We start from the raw sequence: 13472 nt of genomic DNA, 5'->3' as shown, positions 1-13472 counted from the left end.
TTCTTCTCCAGGGGATCTTCCTGACGGAAGAATCAAACCCTGGTCTCCTGCATTGGCAGGTGGATTTGTTACCACTGGGCCACCTGGGAAGCCCTTGAAGAGATGGAATAGCTTTCAAATGGAAACTTAAGTGTTTTCATTCTGAAGAAAATTTCTTGTATTATATCTTGAAAAATGTTCTTTTGTTTTCTATTCCTGAAGCTCATATGGAGAAAATACTGAGTTTCTTAAATTTATCTATTTATCTTTATTACCATATTTTTACATACTTGAGTTTGTTATTTATCTTGAAAAATTTCCCAATCTAATCTTTAATCTCTTTATTGGATTTTTTTCCCCTGTACTTATGCTTTTTTAACTCAAAGGATTCTATCTTATTCTCTGAATATGATTTCATTGTGTTTTAATGTTTTTTGGATGCAATATTTTTTTTTTTTCACTCAGTATAGTAATTATGTTTATTTGCAACTTTCCTCTCGTCAATGCAGTCTCCATTTCCAGTGGTTTTCTCTTGTATTTGTTTGTTTGTTTTGGTGATAATACTTCCCTGGTGGCTCAGACGGTAAAGCGTCTGTCTACAATGCAGGAGACCCAGGTTCGATCCCTGGGTTGAGAAGACCCCCTGGAGAAGGAAACGGCAATCCACTCCAGTACTATTGCCTGGAAAATCCCATGGAGAGAGGAGCCTGGTAGGCTACAGTCCATGGGGTCACAAAGAGTGGGACACGACTGTGTGACTAATCACACACACACATTCCATGCTACGAGTTTTTAGCTGACATCTGGAAGTACTTGATTGTCAATTTTGACTTGGGAGCTTGTGAGTAAATACCTAAGAGGAAACATTGTGTGTTTGGATGGAACCTGTCCACCACTGAGTCTCACTGTTGCTTAAATGGAAAGTCCCCTGGATTAAGCTCCTATAGTCTTTTCTCTCAGGTCAGTCATTATCTCCTGAGAGGGTACCCAAGGATGATGCTTAATTGCCAGTACTATGACTCAAGGACATCTTTTTTTTGGGGAGGGGGGTGTTAGTTCTAAAAGATCTTGTAGGTCTTCATAAAACCGTTCAACTTCAGTTTCTTCAGCGTTACTGGTTGGAGCATAGACTTGGATAACTGTGATATTGAATGGTTTGCCTTGGAGTTGAACAGAGATCATTCTGTCGTTTTTGAGATTGCATCCAAGTACTGCATTTCGGACTCTTTTGTTGACCATGATGGCTACTCCATTTCTTCTGAGGGATTCCTGACCGCAGTAGTAGATGTAATGGTCATCTGAGTTAAATTCACCCATTCCAGTCCATTTTAGTTCGCTGATTCCTAGAATGTCGACGTTCACCCTTGCCATCTCTTGTTTGACCACTTCCAATTTGCCTTGATTCATGGACCTGACATTCCAGGTTCTTGTGCAATATTGCTCTTTACAGCATCAGACCTTGCTTCTACCACCAGTCACATCCACAGCTGGGTATTGTTTTTGCTTTGGCTCCATCCTTTAATTCTTTCTGGAGTTATTTCTCCACTGATCTCCAGTAGCATATTGGGCACCTAATGACCTGGGGAGTTCCTCTTTTGGTATCCTATCATTTTGCATTTTCATACTGTTCATGGGGTTCTCAAAGCAAGAATACTGAAGTGGCTTGTCATTCCCTTCTCCAGTGGACCACATTCTGTCAGGCCTCTCCACCATGACCCGCCCGTCTTGGGTTGCCCCGTAGGCATGGCTTGGTTTCATTGAGTTAGACAAGGCTGTGGTCCTAGTGTGATAAGATTGACTAGTTTTCTGTGAGTATGGTTTCAGTGTGTCTGCCCTCTGATGCCCTCTTGCAACACTTACCATCTTACTTGGGTTTCTCTTACCTTGGCGTGGGGTATCTCTTCACGGCTGCTCCAGCAGAGCACAGCCACCACTCCTTACCTTGGAGGAGGGGTATCTCCTTACCGCCACCGTTTCTGACCTTCAATGTGGAATAGCTCCTCTAGGCCCTCCTGTGCCTGAGCCACCACTCCTCAGGTTGCTCCTCCTGGCCACCGGCCCTGGCCTCGAGCGTGGGTGCCTCCTCCCAGCTGCTGCCCCTGGCCTCGGGCTCGGGGTGGCTCCTCAAGGTCACCGCCCCTGGCCTTGGGTGCGAGGTGGCTTCTCCTGGCCGCCACTGGCCTCAGACGTGGGGTAGCTCCTCCCAGCCGCCGCACTGACCTCAGACACGGGGTGTCTCCTCCAGGCCGCCACTGACCTCCGAAGTGGGTTAGCTCCTCCTGGCCGCCACCCCTGACCTCAGACGTGGGATAGCTCCTCGCACCCACCGCCACTGACCTCGGGCGCAGGGTAGCTCCTCTCGGCCCTTCCTGCGTTGTCACAGCCTGGCACTGTAGGCCGCTGCCCCTGACCTCGGACGTGGGGAAGCTCCTCTCCGCTGCACTTAGTGAGCCGGCTCGCAGCCGCCTGCGCTTAGTGAGCTGGCTCGCAGCCGCCAAAAAAGATGTCCTTTTCATTATAGGGGACTGGAATACAAAAGTAGGAAGTCAAGAAACACCTGGAGTAACAGGCAAATTTGGCCTTGGAATGCGCAATGAAGCAGGGCAAAGACTAATAGAGCTTTGCCAAGAAAATGCACTGGTCATAGCAAACACCCTCTTCCAACAACACAAGAGAAGACTCTACACATGGACATAACCAGATGGTCAACACCAAAATCAGATTGATTATATTCTTTGCAGCCAAAGATGGAGAAGCTCTATACAGTCAACAAAAACAAGACCAGGAGCTGTCTGTGGCTCAGATCATGAACTCCTTATTGCCAAATTCAGATTTAAATTGAAGAAAGTAGGGAAAAACGCTAGACCATTCAGGTATGACCTAAATCAAATCCCTTATGATTATACAGTGGAAGTGAGAAATAGGTTTAAGGGCCTAGACTGATAGATAGAGTGCCTGATGAACTATGGAATGAGGTTCGTGACATTGTACAGGAGACAGGGATCAAGACCATCTCTGTGGAAAAGAAATGCAAAAAAGCAAAATGGCTGTCTGGGGAGGCCTTACAAATAGCTATGAAAAAGAACAGAGGTGAAAAGCAAAGGAGAAAAGAAAAGATATAAGCATCTGAATGCAGAGTTCCAAAGAATAGCAAGAAGAGATAAGAAAGCCTTCTTCAGCAATCAATGCAAAGAAATAGAGGAAAAGAACAGAATGGAAAAGACTAGAGATCTCTTCAAGAAAATTAGAGATACCAAGGGAACATTTCATGCAAAGATGAGCTCGATAAAGGACAGAAATGGTATGGACCCAACAGAAGCAGAAGATATTAAGAAGAGGTGGCAAGAATACAGGGAAGAACTGTACAAAAAAGATCTTCATGACCCAGATAATCATGATGATGTGATCACTAATCTAGAGCCAGACATCTTGGAATGTGAAGTCAAGTGGGCCTTAGAAATTTTCACTACGAACAAAGCTAGTGGAAGTGATGGAATTCCAGGTGAGCTGTTTCAAATCCTGAAAGATGATGCTGTGACAGTGCTGCACTCAATATGCCAGAAAATTTGGAAAACTCGGCAGTGGCCACAGGACTGGAAAAGGTCAGTTTTCATTCGAATCCCAAAGAAAGGCAATGCCAAAGAATGCTCCAACTACCGCACAATAGCACTCATCTCACATGCTAGTAAAGTAATGCTCAAAATTCTCCAAGCCAGACTTCAGTAATATGTGAACTGTGAACCCCCTGATGTTCAAGCTGGTTTTAGAAAAGACAGAGGAACCAGAGATCAAATTGCCAACATCCACTGGATCCTGGAAAAAGCAAGAGAGTTCCAGAAAAACATCTATTTCTGCTTTATTGACTATGCCAAAGCCTTTGACTGTGTGGATTACAATAAACTGTGGAAAATTCTGAAAGAGATGGGAATACCAGACCACCTAACCTGCCTCTTGAGAAATCTGTATGCAGGTCAGGAAGCAACAGTTAGAACTGGACATGGAACAACAGACTGGTTCCAAATAGGAAAAGGAGTACGTCAAGGCTATATATTGTCACCCTGCTTTTTTAACTTCTATGCAGAGTACATCATGAGAAACGCTGGACTGGAAGAAACACAAGCTGGAATCAAGATTGCTGGGAGAAATATCAATAAGCTCAGATATGCAGATGACACCACCCTTATGGCAGAAAGTGAAGAGGAGCTAAAAAACCTCTTGATGAAAGTGAAAGAGGAGAGTGAAAAAGTTGGCTTAAAACTCAACATTCAGAAAATGAAGACCATGGCATCCAGTCCCATCGCTTCATGGGAAATAGATGGGGAAACAGTAGAAACAGTGTCAGACTTTATTTTTCTGGGCTTCAAAATCACTGCAGATGGTGACTGCAGCCATGAAATTAAAAGACGCTTACTCCTTGAAAGAAAAGTTATGACCAACCTAGATAATATATTCAAAAGCAGAGACATTACTTTGCTGACTAAGGTCCGTCTAGTCAAGGCTATGGTTTTTCCAGTAGTTATGTATGGATGTGAGAGTTGGACTGTGAAGAAGGCTGAGCGCCAAAGAATTGATGCGTTTGAAATGTGGTGTCGGAGAAGACTCTTGAGAGTCCCTTGGACTGCAAGGAGATCCAACCAGTCCATTCTGAAGGAGATCAGCCCTGGCATTTCTTTGGAAGGAATGATGCTAAAGCTGAAGCTCCAGTACTTTGGACACCTCATGCGAAGAGTTGATTCATTGGAAAAGACTCTGATGCTGGGAGGGATTGGGGGCAGGAGGAGAAGGGGACGAGAGAGGATGAGATGGCTGGATGGATGGCATCACGGACTCGATGGATGTAAGTCTGGGTGAGCTCCGGGAGATGGTGATGACCAGGGAGGCCTGGCGTGCTGTGATTCATGGGGTCGCAAAGAGTTGGACACTACTGAGCGACTGAACTGAACTGAAACTGTGACTCAAGTGTGATAATATTATTTTTCAAAGACCTCTGATTAAGATTCCTATAATTTTCAAGGCTTGTTGAATTCATATAGAAACATAACCCAGTGTTTCATTTGTTTGTTTTCCACGAGAAACCTCTATTTTCAATACCTGTATTATATTAAACAGTTATGGCTTCAAACTTTCTCAAAAGTCCAGAAGCACAAGTGGTATTTTCTTGGCATCAGTCTCCATGGTCAAGGAGGAAGAGACTGAGGAATCAAGGTCATAAACAGGTGCTAGAATTTATAGTCAGCAACGCATCTGCATTTTCTCTCATTTGGTCCTGCCAACCACTTGCAGCAGTTCTCCTTACCCCAGTCAGACAGATGAAGAAGCCAAGGTCAGACGACCATATGGTGAGGTCACCTGTCCCTGGCTGCATGGCTAATCAATGGTCAAAGCGGGTTCCAAGGGAAGGTCTGACTAATTTCCTCTCTTCATCACCTTCCCACTATTCTGCATTCTATTCTTGTTGCAATAGCAGATTTACTGAAGATGCTTGTCTACATCAATACTTGGAGCTAGGAATCATACTTATCATTACCACTTTATAACTGTGAAAGCCTTCATCACATGGAGACTTGATATAACTTGATTAAGACCATGCACTCATGGTGATAGAATTGGAATTCAAACTCAGTCACCCAGAATCCACAGACTGCAGTCTGCACACTTTACTACTGGGCCATAAGCCGTCTTCTTTCTTTCTTCTCTTTCCTCAAAAGTCTAATATGCTAATTAAAGAACAAAGTTCAAACTTTTTAGCAAAGCATGCAGTGTTCTTTATCTCTGGCCCCTGCAAATCTCTTGTCCCCCTTTCTTGCATATTATATATGCACCAGATTCCTTGCAGACTCAGGAACCTGGCATGCTTTCTCTTTTTATAGATTTTGCTTGTGTTGGTGGCATTCAAGCATCCAGTTCACCCACACGTCTCAAGTTGCCTGGGTATTACCGACAGATCTTCCAAGACTTAGTAAGAATGTTAGCCTCCCTGGGACGATTGCTATACCCCTTCCTTGCACCAGAGGAGGACTCAACCCATGATGAATTGGGGGCTCACAGTAGGCTCCTCGGGAATCCAGCATATGCTTTGTACCACACACACACATATGTCCATTCTTAATTCTCTTTTATTGGCTATCTATCACCCCATATTATAAGGTCAAGAACTGGCTGGTCATCTCTACTTTCTCCATCTAAACACAGACTTTGGCACTTAGAAAGTGCTTTAAAATATCTTCAGAAAAAAAAAAAAAACAAGAGAGAGAGAGAGAACAAGAGCAAGAGAAAAGACAAGAAGAATAAAAAATAAATAAAACATAAAATGTGAGCTGCAGTTGCTTGGCTGGTTCGAGTTTTTTATATATATATTCATGTTAACACACATATAATACTGGGAATTCCCATTGCTAAATTCAAGTTTGCAAAGCTTTGGTCTTTCATAAGATTACATCATTGGAGAGGAAATCACTACATTTTTTAAAGAGGAGCCAGACCAAATACTGAGAAGTGTATAATGGGAGAGAAAATAATAAACTCCAGAAAGCAATTGCCATAAATGTAATGTTCACCTCTCCACAACACACACATATGCCAAAAAGGCTCTGCTTTTGCTGAATTTGCAGTAGCTAAAGTCATTAATTAAAACCATGTCCAAATCTACATTGACCAGGATAATAATGCCAATAAGATTAACCATGCTAATCCATCTTTTATAAAAGTTTTAAATACAAAAATAATAATAATAAAAATAAATCAAATGGAACAAGAAAATGTAGGCAGACATAGCCCTCTAACCACTAAAAAAACTTTTTAAAAAAACTGATTAAATAAAAAAAGAAAGAAAAGAAACTTCCAAAGTGGTTGAACCAGTTCATCATGGTCTGTTAAGGAAAACACATTTTTGTGTGTCATATGGGAAGGCGTTTCTCATGGTATGGTCTAGGCATTCTCTCCAAAGCATGCTGTGTGAAACATTCTCAGGCTTTATTTAGCATCAGGTCATATTCCTCCTTCCAAGGTTGACCGCTTGTTGTAAGAATAGATTACGCTGAGCAGTTTGTTCTGAGATGGGCCCACCCCTTTAAAGCCAGGATGGAGTATGTTAAGTTGAAACCAGCCAAAGACACAGTGGAAAGAGTAAAGGACACCTTCCTGCAAGTTAAAAAAAAAAAAAATCAAGAGATGGTCATCCTGCTACCATCTGTGTTCTTGCTTCAGGTCCCAAGCCAAAGTCTGAGACAAGTCCTAGGCCTTGTAAGGCTCTTGAAGTCTTAAAATCTTCATCACTAGGCCCTTCCTGTGTTTGACTTGCTCTCACACCATGATGTACTGTGAATCCTCTCTGGCCCCTTTACAGATCCTTTCCCGGAGGGCAAGTGGAAAACTGGGCAAGGTTTTAGGTTTGTGTAAAGTCCTGCTGAGAAACCCTAACATTTGATGCTTCTGGTTCCATGAAAGAGTGTTTGAAGTAGATTCCAGGTACTAAAAGTTAAAAAAAAAAAAAAAAAAGATCTGATTTTTCTCTTGCATGCTGAAGGGACGAGGACTGGTTATGGGAGTCTGACTTTATGTCTGTGTGTCTCATATTATAAGAAATCTTGAAGTTTTGATAGACTTAATCCTTACCACAGGAGCGTGTAAAATAGCAGAGTTAAACTGCCAACAAAAACCAGGGCCACACCAGGAAAGCCGTGGGCTTTCAAGTGGCTACCTGCCATGTCCTGCCTGGCAAACTCCCAGCTGATGAATGAATGCTCAGTATCCCAATCTATCAAGCTGGACTTGGCTTTGCCCTGGTCCAGGTGAGATCTGAGGTGACCATCACTATTCAACACACTGTCTTTCTTGGATGAGCTTCTCTATCCTGTGGAAGATAACACATGAAGAGAAGCTTTTGCTGGAACCCATCTCTGCATTTCCAGTTGCCTTGTAGGCTTTATCGGTTCTTCTGTGTATTTGCGTGTTTGTCAGTACTTTTCTCCTACCAAAATGTCTTTACGAATTATGACAACTCACAGATCTTTCTTTGTCTTTTCCTAGTTGCTGCCGTTCAGACCGATTTTCGTCTTGCATATGATTTTAATACAAGCTCTTGTAATATGATTACATTAACTGTTGAGCAATATCGCCTCACACAACCAAACCACAGGGCTTTTTTTAACTGCACTGGGAATGCCAGGGCTGGATCTACACTTTCAATTCTCCATTAAAGTTCATCAGAAGAGAGATTGGCTTTAAAGCCGTGTGTAACTGTGCATTTGAATAGCTGGGTGTAATGGCTCAGGAGAAGGGCATGGTGGGGAGGTAAATAGTGGGGTTTTTTTGTTTGTTTTTTGTTTTTGGACTCAAAGTAAATTTTCCTTTTTCCCTTCAATGATTCTAGTGACTTCCTGGAAATGTGCCCTCTTTCAAGTTTGGCCTTTGGAAGTTTGGATAAAAGTGGGTTCTTTCCTTTTACCAGTTTTCCAGAAGGGAATTCTAGGAGAAATGTGAATTGTGGCTAATGGACAGAGGGAAGAGGAATAATCTGCTGTGGTTTATAGGAAGGAATGCCTCTGAATAAGATTCTGAAGGTCAAATTATGATGATTGTGATGACAACGATAATGATGACAAAGAAAAGAAGAGGAGAAGGAGGAGGGGAAGGAGATGGCTGGATTTCATTCACCCGTGTGTGTGTGTGTTTTAGAATTGTGTGTGATCAGTATAGAAACTTTATGTTCCAATTGTCTTATTTGGTTATTTCTGGAACAGTGTGATGTCAGAATTTCCATGCCATTGTCTTTAATAAAACAAAAAGGATTCTACAATCCCACTAATGAAACAATAAAAAGTATAGCCTCCACACTGCCTCTTGACATGGAAATATTCCAAGAATTGATCTTCTCAGACTGTGTACCTACAATTTTTCTTTTGGCTCAGAAAATATCATGATCCTGTCATCGAGGGAGGATGTGTATATGTAGAGGGGTTTTATACTGGAGGTGGCAGACATAACCTAAGGTATATTCTGATTAGGGAAACAGCACAAACCACTCAAAGCTTTTGGCCCATTCTCAAACCCTCAAACCCAAATGGATAGGATGTTTTATTTTTTTTTTTAATTTTCACTGTTATTTTTTTCTCAACACATTATGAGTACACAAAATATGAATATATATATATATATATATATATAAATTCAGTCTTTTTGTTGTTGTTGTTCCAGGTTCACATCTGATGCTCTTTGCTTAGCTTAGAGAGGATACATCTGATGAGGGTGGCTAAAGGTAACCATTCTTATAACTCTAGAGCAGATGTTAATGATTTTGATGCTTAAAAAAAAGAGCTGCTCGTGGATCTGCCATTAGTATGATTTCATTCTCTCCCATTCTCCATCTTCTTGTCCTTTGATATCAGGGCAGGAACCTCTTCTGCTCTGGGCTGATGTCATCTGGAAATGCTCTCTTTGCTTGTTCTGGGAGACATGGCCTGTCTCCAGGCAAGAACACATTTCTGAACACCCTACAGGATTCCCGTGGTCAGTGGCCCTGGTCTGCTGAGACGAAGGGAACTCTGGCTTCTAGACTTTTAACACCAGCTTGTGCCGTTGACAGACCAGGTATTGCTGTCCAGGGGCCCATAGTCAGGACCTGCTGGGAGACCCATGGTTTTAAAATGCCTTGGGAGATGATTTAGCTTAAAGTATCCTTGAACTTGCTTTCTTAGCAATGCCTGCTTATATTTCCCAAAAGGGTTAAGAGTGCCTCCTTGTAAAGAGCCAAACAGTAATGAAGACACACTATAATATTTTCTTTTGATAACATATGAAGACCAGAAGCAGAGGAACAGTGATGTGCCAGTGAAGTTTAACAACCAGAACTCTGCAAAAAACAGCTGAATGGTGGTTGTTCAGTTACTAAGTCGTGTCTGACTCTTTGTGACTCCATGGACTGCAGGACATCAGGCTGCCCTGTCCTTCACTATCTCCCAGAGTTTGCTCAAACTCATGTCCATTGAGTCAGTGATGCCTTGACTGGTAGCAGTGTTGACTGTTTCCATGGTGTAATAGTCAAACTCACCATGGCTGATTTCAAGCTATCTCCCTCGATGGGAATTTGGAAAGAGGTGCCTGTAATTGGCTCTTTTAAGTCAGGACTGAAATGGAGCAGAATCCTATGGTCCTTGCCCCTGCCTCCAAACTCCCCAGTCCTCAGCCTGCCTTTTGCTTGTGGAAAACTTTAGTCAAAGAACAACTTTAATCAGAGAAATGAGAACATGCAGAAATGGAGGAAAACAGTCAAAGGAGACTAATTAATAATAATGTAGCCATTAAGCATAGTCAAGGACCTTTGTTCTTTCTCAAGGGCTATAGACATTATTCTGAGCCATATTCTGTGAATTGTCTTATAGGTACTGAAATCCCAGGTGGAGAAATTAACTCATGATGACCTGACTGTAACCCACAACGTCAGCTGCCACAGCTCTGAGAACTGGTCTCAAAGATATGGAAACAAACCGAACTTGGAACTGAAGATTAACTGTAGCTAAAACAATCAGGATGACACTGATGAGACCACCAGTGATCAATTTGAAGATGGCTGTCAGAGCTGACTGTGCTGTTTCTGCATGTAGCCGCCTCCTTCTGTCTATAAAAGCTCTTGTCCCACTGTTGTCAATGGCAGGAGTTGGCCTTTGGACAGATATCCACCTTCTCCCCCAGTTGCCTGTATCTGAAATAGAGCAAATGTTCCCTTCCACCAACCTGACCTGTTTACTGGCTTTTGGATGGCGAGCAACTGGACCCTACCCCATTCAGTAACAGGACCAACTTTAGCACAGCCACTGCTTTAGGCTGTGGAATAGCAGATGAAGAGAGCATAGAGTTTGGAGAGCAAAGAGCTGGCTTGGATTACAAATGTACTTTTTCCTGACTCAAGTATTGCCAAGTTACTTTTGGATCCTCTGTTGTTCATTCGCTAAGTCATGTCCATTGAGTCGGTGATGCCACCCAACCATCTCAACCTCAGCCATCCCCTTCTCCTCCTTCCCTCAATCATTCCCAGCATCATGGCCTTTTCCAATGAGTCAGCTCTTCACAAAAATCGGCAAAGTATCAGAGCTTCAGCTTCAGCATCAGTCCTTCCAATGAATACTCAGGGTTAGTTTCTTTTAGGATTGACTGTTTGGCTCTCCTTGCTGTCCAAGGGACTCTCAAAAGTCTTCTCCAGCACCATAATTCAAAAGCATCACTTCATTGGTGCTCAGCCTTCTTTATGGTTCAACTCTCTGCTGCTGCTGCTGCTAAGTCACTTCAGTCGTGCCCGACTCGACTCTGTGCAACCCCATAGACAGCAGCCCACCAGGCTCCCCGGTCCTTGGGATTCTCCAGGCAAGAACACTGGAGCGGGTTGCCATTTCCTTCTCCAACGCATGAAAGTAAAAGTGAAGTTGCTCAGTCATGTCCAACTCTTCCGCGACCCCGTGGACTGCAGCCTACCAGGCTCCTCCGTCCAGGGGATTTTCCAGGCAAGAGTACTGAAGTGGGGTGGCATTGCCTTCTCTGAACTCTCTGCTAGTACCTCCAAAAAATAGAAGAATGTGAGCTTTTCCAGCTGAGTGTAAGCTTAGTAAGGAAATGCATGAAGAAGTTTCCTCTGGTAAGCGCATTATCTTCACCCCAACTCACCTGAGAGGGGCATGGACTGCTCCAAGGGTGCCACTGGATTCTTCTCACTTTTCCTACTAGGTCTTCTTACGTGTAAAATGTAAAATAGTTTTAATTTACAAAATAAAATCTATCTCTAAGAAGTGAAGAAAGCCCCTCATAAAACTCACCTGCTCTCGCCTGCATTTCTACACAGCCTTTTCATTGTAACTTCTGTGAGATGAGAAAGTATTTATTGTGTACTAATGGATATCCCTTTAGAATTTTTTTTTTAAAGGGAATTTCCTAAAGAGAGAAAGGTGGCAAGATCCTTGTGCTATACCAATTCAAGTATTAATAACATCCTTTTATCTCTTCCCATCAGTTAAAGAATGATGGACTGTATACAAAAGGCATTCTTGTGTTCTCTGAACACAGGATTGATTGCTTTCTGGGAGCTGTGAAGACAAGCTAGCCATGTCATTGACTTATTTATTTATATTCCACTTCTAAGGAAGGTAAAACATAAAGGTCATGAATTTGGAATTGCAAGATGCTGGCTTCTCCTTCCATCTCTTCCATTTACCGTATGGCTGACCTAGGTTGAGGCCTTCCTTTCTCCAGGAATCAGAAGAAAGTCATCTGGAAACAAAGAATATTCATAAATTCCTCATTGAGTCTGTGTGTGTGTTTGCAAGACAGAATGCAGATAATGAGTGCAAACTCCCAGAGGGCAGAGTCTGCCTCTCCCAGCCTTTCATCTTCAGTATACATTTAGCGGCAATTTTGTTCCTATTTGATTAATAAGTTGGTCAAGAGTCTGGAACAAAACCCACCAACAGAAGACACTTAATAAGTGTCAGTGGTATTGAATCCAGTCCCTAAGAGCCTATAAAAACCTCCTCAGACTTCTGGAAAATGACAGCTCTATGGTTGTACCATTTCCAAATCAAGAGAGACACATATTTCTTCATTGTGAGCTTACTTTCAATGTGAAACGACTTCTCCAAAATAACCACCACAAGCAGTTAATAAATTGGGAATAAATAATGTACAACACTGCAAACTGCATCCCTAATAATCTATCATACATACATCTAGTCTGGATCATGCAAGACAACCATGACACCTTGATTTAACTGGGCCAATGAGTGGCGGCATATACATTATGGTGGTCTCATTGACATCTTTTGCACCCAAGGAATCAAATTAAAGCCTACTTGCATATTAAGCACTACGTGGTCCTTTCTCCCCCGGAAGTGAAATGTGTTGCTATTAGCCTGGGCTTGACGGCATGGGAAGAGAATCTTGGGGTGCAGTGGTGAGGCCAAGCAATATCCTATTGATTTCAGTGGGACCGTGTGTTCTTTGAAATGATCTGCAATAGTCCTGGATGGTCTCTTTCTCAGTCCAGCTGCAAGGCTAATAAAAGTGCTTAGTAATAATGACCTAATTATATGTGGGGGCCTGAAATATTGCCACATATACTGTATCTTCTTCATCTTTGCCTCCGAACCACTTTGATGCTCTCTACTAGGAACAATACTAGAGACACCCAATCAGATGACCTTGGCCACACCTTAGCTGTGCTCATGAATGCTAAGCTAGCCAATTCTATCTCATTTGGCACCAGAAGGGCAGTTTAATTCTAGCTGCTTCAGTCCTGTCTCAGAGAGCAGAGTATCAAAGCAGTGGTGAGACAAATATCAGATTGAATACATTTTGCACCATCCTTCTCGAGGAGTGCTCTTCTCTTCCATTGGAGGGCAGGGCAGGGAATGGAATCATCACGAGGTCCTTGGGAAGGGGAAGCACAGAGGGACTTGCTCTTCCTCCTTCTCTGAGGGCCACTTGGCTGTGTCCAGCAAGCCCACCTCCCC

The sequence above is a fragment of the Oryx dammah genome, unplaced genomic scaffold (genome assembly GCF_014754425.2).
Source record: "Oryx dammah isolate SB20612 unplaced genomic scaffold, SCBI_Odam_1.1 HiC_scaffold_16, whole genome shotgun sequence".
NCBI classification, from domain to species: Eukaryota; Metazoa; Chordata; class Mammalia; order Artiodactyla; family Bovidae; genus Oryx; species Oryx dammah.
Note: the sequence above shows the minus strand (reverse complement) of the source record.